The sequence below is a fragment of the Mus caroli genome, chromosome 2 (genome assembly GCF_900094665.2).
Source record: "Mus caroli chromosome 2, CAROLI_EIJ_v1.1, whole genome shotgun sequence".
Taxonomy (NCBI): Eukaryota; Metazoa; Chordata; class Mammalia; order Rodentia; family Muridae; genus Mus; species Mus caroli.
Window position 1 is genome coordinate 148,715,768 of NC_034571.1, and position 6,475 is coordinate 148,722,242.

General features: G+C 48.2%; 1 protein-coding gene across 3 annotated transcripts in view; it reads left to right on the plus strand.

Annotated features, from left to right (window-relative positions):
* Positions 1 to 5,229: 5,229 nt before the first annotated feature.
* Positions 5,230 to 6,475, plus strand: part of Myl9 (myosin light chain 9) — a 5,975-nt gene continuing 4,729 nt past the window's right edge. Inside the window, exons 1-2 of one of the 3 annotated variants that reach the window (XM_021151343.2) lie at positions 5,235 to 5,349; positions 6,014 to 6,102. The gene's annotated coding sequence lies outside the window, so the exon portion shown is untranslated. Of the gene's footprint in view, positions 5,350 to 6,013; positions 6,103 to 6,475 lie in introns of all 3 variants that reach the window. The other 2 variants (XM_021151325.2, XM_021151335.2) reach the window with 2 other exon arrangements.

Sequence of the window (6,475 nt, forward strand, 5' to 3'; positions counted from 1 at the left end):
GAGGAGGAGGAGGAGGAGGAGGAGGAGGAGGAGGAGGAGGAATTGGAACCGGTAGAGGGAGGAGGAGAAACCATACTCAGGATATATTATTATACAAGGGCAAAAAGTCCATCTTCAGTAAAAGGAAAAATTATTTAATTAAAAAACTTACAATATGACCCAGCAATTCCACTTCCAGGCATGTACTCAAACTAACTGAAAGTGGGACTTGAGATTATTTGAACAGCCATGTTTTAAATAGCATTATTGCCAGGCATAGTGGTCCATGCCTGTAACTCCAGTACTCAGAAAGCTTGTAAGTTCAAAGCCAGCTCCAGCTACCTAGGAGACCCTGTATCTAAAACAAAGCAACTAGCCAGGTGTGGTGAAGCATGTCTCACCCAGCACTTGAGAGGCAGAGGCAGGCAGATCTCTGTAAGTTTGAGGCCAGCCTGGTCTACATGGTGAGTTCCTGGCCAGCCGTGGACTACATAGTTGAAGCCCTCTCTCAAAAACAAACAAATGAACAAATAAATCAACAAAAAGCAGCATTGGGAGATGATGTTGGTACAGCACCTTCCTAGCATGCCCAAGGCTCTGGGCTCAGTCCCAAACACATCATGAAACCAGGACTGGTGGCACATGCCTGTCATCCTAGCCCTCAAACACAGAGGTAGTATGGTTAGAAATTAAAGATTATCCTCAGCCACATATCAAATTCAAGTCCACCTTTAGCTGCCTGAGACCTGTCTCAAACCGTGTATGTGTGGTGGGGGGCTTGGCTTGGTGGTTAAGAACACATGCTGTTCTTCTAGAGGACCTTGCAATCCCTAGTACCCACACACGGCAGCTCACAACCATCTGTAACTGCAGTCCTGGTGGATTCAATAGCCTCTCTGGCACCAGGCAGTCCATACACAGACATGCAGATGAAATACCATGCACATAAAATAAATTTAAACAAAATTTAAAGGCAGCATCTTTCATTCATTTCCTTTTCCTTTTGCACTGCGAGGCCTCATGCATGCCAGTAGGTAGGTGCTTTATCACTGAGCTACGCCCCCAGCTTGAGCACAGAACCCGAAACAGGAAGATTACCTACATGTCCACCCAGAGGTGCGTAAGCAAATATAGCATATTCAGCCTCAAAAGATAAGGAAATGGACACACGGGAGTTCCATGGGACAGCCCTCGTCTTTTTGTCAGACAGGATCTCATTCTGTAAGCCTTGCTAGCCTAGAGGTCACTATGTAGACCAGGCTGGCCTTGAATTCCTCCCTCTACCTCCCAAGTGCTGGGATTAGAAAACATATGCCATCATATTCAGCTCAACACTTGCTTTAAGAACCTTTGTAGGTCCCTGTCTGTCTGTCTGTCTGTCTGTAAAAGATGTTAAAGATGTAGCTGTCTATCTGTAAAAGAAGTTAAAGATGCAGCTCACTGGGTAAGAGTGTTTGCCTAGCAAGTAGGAGGCCATAGGTTGATTCTTAGCACTTGGGATGCAGAAGTGCAAGATCAAAAGTCCAAGGGCATCCTCAGGGCACAGTGTCTGAGATTAGCCTGTGTTACATGAGACCATCTCAAAAAATATATGTAGGGCTGGTGAGATGGCTCAGTGGGTAAGAGCACCCGACTGCTCTTCCGAAGGTCCAGAGTTCAAATCCCAGCAACCACATGGTGGCTCNTGTGTGTGTGTGTGTGTGTGTGTGTGTGTGTGTGTGTGTGTGTGTAACACTCTGTTGTGTGAAAATCCTATGTTTTCTTTATTTGCCTGCAGGTCCTTTAGATGTTTCCTTTTGTTGGTTATTATAAATAATGCTAATATAAACACTTATACATAAGCTTTTATGTGGAAGTATGTTTCCATCCTCATGGATAGAGTAGAATTAGAGGCTTATACAGAAACTCAATGTTTAGCCATGAGAAAAGCTAGATTCTTTTCCAAGTGACTGAAGCAGCATTGGAGGGGTGTAAATTTTCCCAGTTTCTGCCAACCTTTGTAATGGTCTGACTTTAGTCTTCAATGTGATGCACTCTGCTGGGGATTTACCAACCATTTGCATGTCTTAGAGGAGGTAATTTGATTTAACAGCTGGGTTGATTGGCATTTACCTGTAATCCTGGCACTTGGGAGGCTGAGCCTTAGGGGGAGGGTACTGTGGACTGGGCTGCTTAGTGAGCTCTAGGCTAGTCAAGGATACATAGCAAGATGCTGGGGAGGGGCTGGTGAGATGGCTCAGTGGGTAAGAGCACCCGAAGGTCCAGAGTTCAAATCCCAGCAACCACATGGTGGCTCACAACCATCCGTAGTGAGATCTGGCTCCCTCTTCTGGAGTGTCTGAAGACAGCTACAGTGTACTTACATATAATAATTAATCTTTAAAAAAAAAAAAAAAAGATGCTGGGGGCAGACAGGTCTTGTCAACTTGACACACAGTAGGGTTCCGTGGGAGCAGCAGTGCTCTTGGGCTGTAAGCCTCATGGTCTCTGCTTCAGCTCCTTCCTCCAGGTCTCCTTCAGAGATGAAATGTGACCTTGAAATATAAGATGAAATAAACCTTTAAAAAAAATATATATGTATATATGTGTATATGTGTGTATCGTTATAATATGCATTACACACACACACACACACACATACATATACACACATGCAAAAGTAAATAAACTTAAAACAAAAAACTTGGAAAGTTATATACCTGGTGAGACAAGTCAGCGGGTAATGGGGTTTATGCCAAAGGCCTGGTGACGAGTTCTATCAGCAGACCTCTTATAAAGATAGAGAGGACCAGTGTCTTTGAGTTTCCATTTCTGTAAAAAGACACCATGACCAGCAACTGTTAAAAAAGATAACATTTATTTTTTTGTTTTGTTTTTTTGTTTTTCGAGACAGGGTTTCTCTGTGTAGCCCTGGCTGTCCTGGAACTCACTTTGTAGACCAGGCTGGCCTCGAACTCAGAAATCCGACTGCCTCTGCCTCCCAAGTGCTGGGATTAAAGGCGTGTGCCACCACCGCCGGGCTAAAGGATAACATTTCATTGGCCCTGGCTTACTGGTTCTGAGGTTCAATCTTTTATCATCATGACAGGAAGCATGGGAGCCTTTAGGGAACCATGGTGCTGGAAGAATTGAGAGTTCTACAACTTCATCCAAAGGCAGACAGAAGACTGGCTTCCAGGCAGCTAGGATGAGGGTCTCAAAGCTCACCCCCACAGTGGCATACTTCCTCTAACAAGGTCACAACTACTCCAACAAGACCACACCTCCTAATAGTGCTACTCCCTGAGCCAAGCATATTCAAACCACCACAACCAGCTCCATGACAACATCCTCCAGCTCCATGGCAACATCCTCCAGCTCCATGACATCCTCCAGCTCCATGACAACATCCTCCAGCTCCATGACAACATCCTCCAGCTACATGACATCACCCTCCAGCTACATGACATCATCTTCAAGCTCCATAGAATAATGCCCTTGGCACCTGCACCTCACCCATCACACACACCCTGGACCAGAACAAATTTCCATACAGGATATTACTGGGACATCTGGCACAATTGGAATATAGGTCATAAATTAAAAGCCTAAATCAATGTTAAATCTTATGATTTTGATAATATGCTATCAATATGTAAAAGAGTCCTCCTTTTAGGATATACTAAAATCTTATTCACTATCGAATGTTGGGCAATGTGCATATTCATTCCCACAGGGAAGAGTGAGGAGCCAAAGGTCAACTGGAGACTCTCAAGGAAGTCAGTTTTCTATACGAGTCTTAGAATGCTTGAAATTATCTCAAAAGAAAGTTTCCAAAAATTAATAAATCCAAGACAAAATGGATCTCTCCCAAATCTGCTCCACCCACGCCCACGCTGCCCAACAAAGAAAATGACAGCACTCTCTCCAACTGCTCCCCTGAAATCCTGAGCTGGGGCGTGAGAGGCTCCTTGGTAATGACACTTGCTGTTCGTATGTGGCCAGGCCTGCAACAGTCCACTGACTTCCACACCAACTCCCATCACAAATAAATAGAATTTTTTTAAAGAATTGAATTCTTGGAGCCAACTTTCTTCTCATTCCAGTCTGGTCCGTTTTCAAGTCCTATTGGCTGAAGCACTGAAGTGTTTCCAGAGCCCCTCCCCTTCTCGCCCAGTTTCCCACTGCCCCATAAGCCCAACCACCATCTCCTCCACTTCTGGTCTGCTCTCCTGTCCTTGAGCGTGCCATTCGCTCTCTAACTCCCCTGCACTGAAATTCATTACTTTTCCTTTGTGACTTCTGACCTCTTCGCTAAGCTAAACTAAGCTAAACTAAATTCTAGTTCCGGAAGTGTTTCAACTGTTACCTCTAATGTTGCCCAGGACAGATAAAAACTGTTACCTTCTATTTATTTATTTATTTATTTATTTATTGTTTTGTTTTTCGAGACAGGGTTTCTCTGTGTAGCCCTGGCTGTCCTGGCACTCACTTTGTAGACCAGGCTGGCCTCGAACTCAGAAATCTGCCTGCCTCTGCCTCCCGAGTGCTGGGATTAAAGGCGTGCGCCACCACGCCCGGTTTACCTTCTATTTATTTAGACAACCTTGCTCCATAGCTCAGACTGACCTGGAACCTACACTATACTCAATGTTGGCAATCCTGCTGCCTCGGCTTCTCAAATGCCGAGATTACTGGCATGAACCACCGCATCTGGCTCCATCTCCTCTCAATCTGGCTCCTTTCCCCAGCATCACCCTTAACTCCATTTCAGCCGAGCTCAGAACTGTCCCGGGATGTAGGCGGTTTCAGGCTCCCAGGGCTCCCTAGGCAGATGCATCAGTTGCCTGCCCCGTTGTGAGGCCAGGCAGCTATTTACAAAGTAACTGAATGCCGGAAAGCCCTAGGGAAAGAGTGATGGCCGCTGTTGTGAGGATTGAGTCTCACTGAAAAAAGGACCATACTTGGCCGGGTCCAGCAGGGGCCTCTGGAACAAGAAGGGGTCGGAGAGCTGGGAAACGCTGAAGGCTCCGCCCTTCTTGCCAGTCTTGACACCTCAATCTGCTTCCAGGATGCCCCAGCCTGGGCCGACCCAGAGAAAGGCTGCGTTGAGGGGGGCTATTCCAGGGGCACCCCAGCTTCTCAGCCTGCAAGCTGAGGCCTAATAAGGCCGGGCTGGCTGCCTCAGCCCCGCCCCCACCCCACCCCCTGCGCATTCTTCTGCCTTGTAAGGCCGGGCCGCCCCGCGGTCCCTCCAGCCCGGGCTCCGCCCCCAGATCTCTGAGCATCGGTCCGAGCTGCTGCCAGCCAACTCTCGAAGCACCGCAGCAGCGCCAAGGACTTTTCTTCTCTGCAGCAGGTGGGAGCCCACTCAGCACCCGGGCAGCTACAGTAGGTGATCAGGCCGAACCTCACCCGGCCTTCTGAGGGCTGTGGCATGCTTAGTGGTGTGGGCTGGGGCTACTGCCTTGCTTGGGTCCTAAAGGGGACCCTGGCCTGGGACTGAGCAACTGGTGGTTCTGCGTCCCGGAAAACTAGTCTTTGGGCAAGGAAACAAGGATCCAGAGTGTCCTTTTGCTAAAGAGCCTAACACACCAAGCCTGGAAACTCCAGGCTACCTGCCTGTAGAGATGCCAGTGAGGGGGTTGAGGGCATCCCTGACCCAAGAAACTGTGTGTGGCAGAGGAAATTGAGCCCAGGGAAGCACAGCGCAACACACAATTTTGCAAACCCTGCCCCAGGAGGGATGGTAACCACCTCATGCCTTCCTTATCTCCAGTGCTGTGTGCACCAGAGAACGGTGGGATGAGGGGGTCTTGGTCCTGGCTTCTTCACAACCCTCCAGCTGCCCCAGTTGCTTGATGAGCCGGTTGGAAAGCAGGGTATCTGGCACAGCCAGCTATGGGGACTAGTAATGAGGAGGGAGGGATGGTCTAGCCATGACCACGCCAAGTTCCAGCTGTCTGATCCTTGGTGTCTAGGACCCCAGAGAGGGGAGCATATGACTTCAGAGTTAAGGACACAGCTTATTCCTAATTTAAGTCACTCAACCAAGTCTAGAAAGTGCCTGGCCCTTCAAGAGCCAAACCTGCTACCCACTAGCCCCAGCCTATCGTGGTGTCCTGGCTCCCAACCCTCTCAAAGGTATGCACTTCCCTTGTGTGTGTGTGTGTGGTGGGGGGAGGGGGGCACTGCCTCTCAGGGATGTAGAGAGAGGGTAGGGATACACTAGGGGACCCTAGCTGGGCCTGCCCTAGAGGTCTGCAGACAGGAGGGGCTAAGAAAGCTGATGGCCAAGCTGGGCAGTGATGGCTCACGCCTTTAATCCCAGCACTTGGGAGGCAGAGGCAGGTGGATTTCTGAGTATGAGGCCAGCCTGGTGTACAGAGTGAGTTCCAGGACAGCCGGAGGCTACACAGAGAAACCCTGTCTCAAAAAAACAAAACAAACAAACAAACAAAAAGGAAGAAAGAAAGAAAGAAAGAAAGAGAGAGAGAGAGAGAGAGAGAGAGAGAGA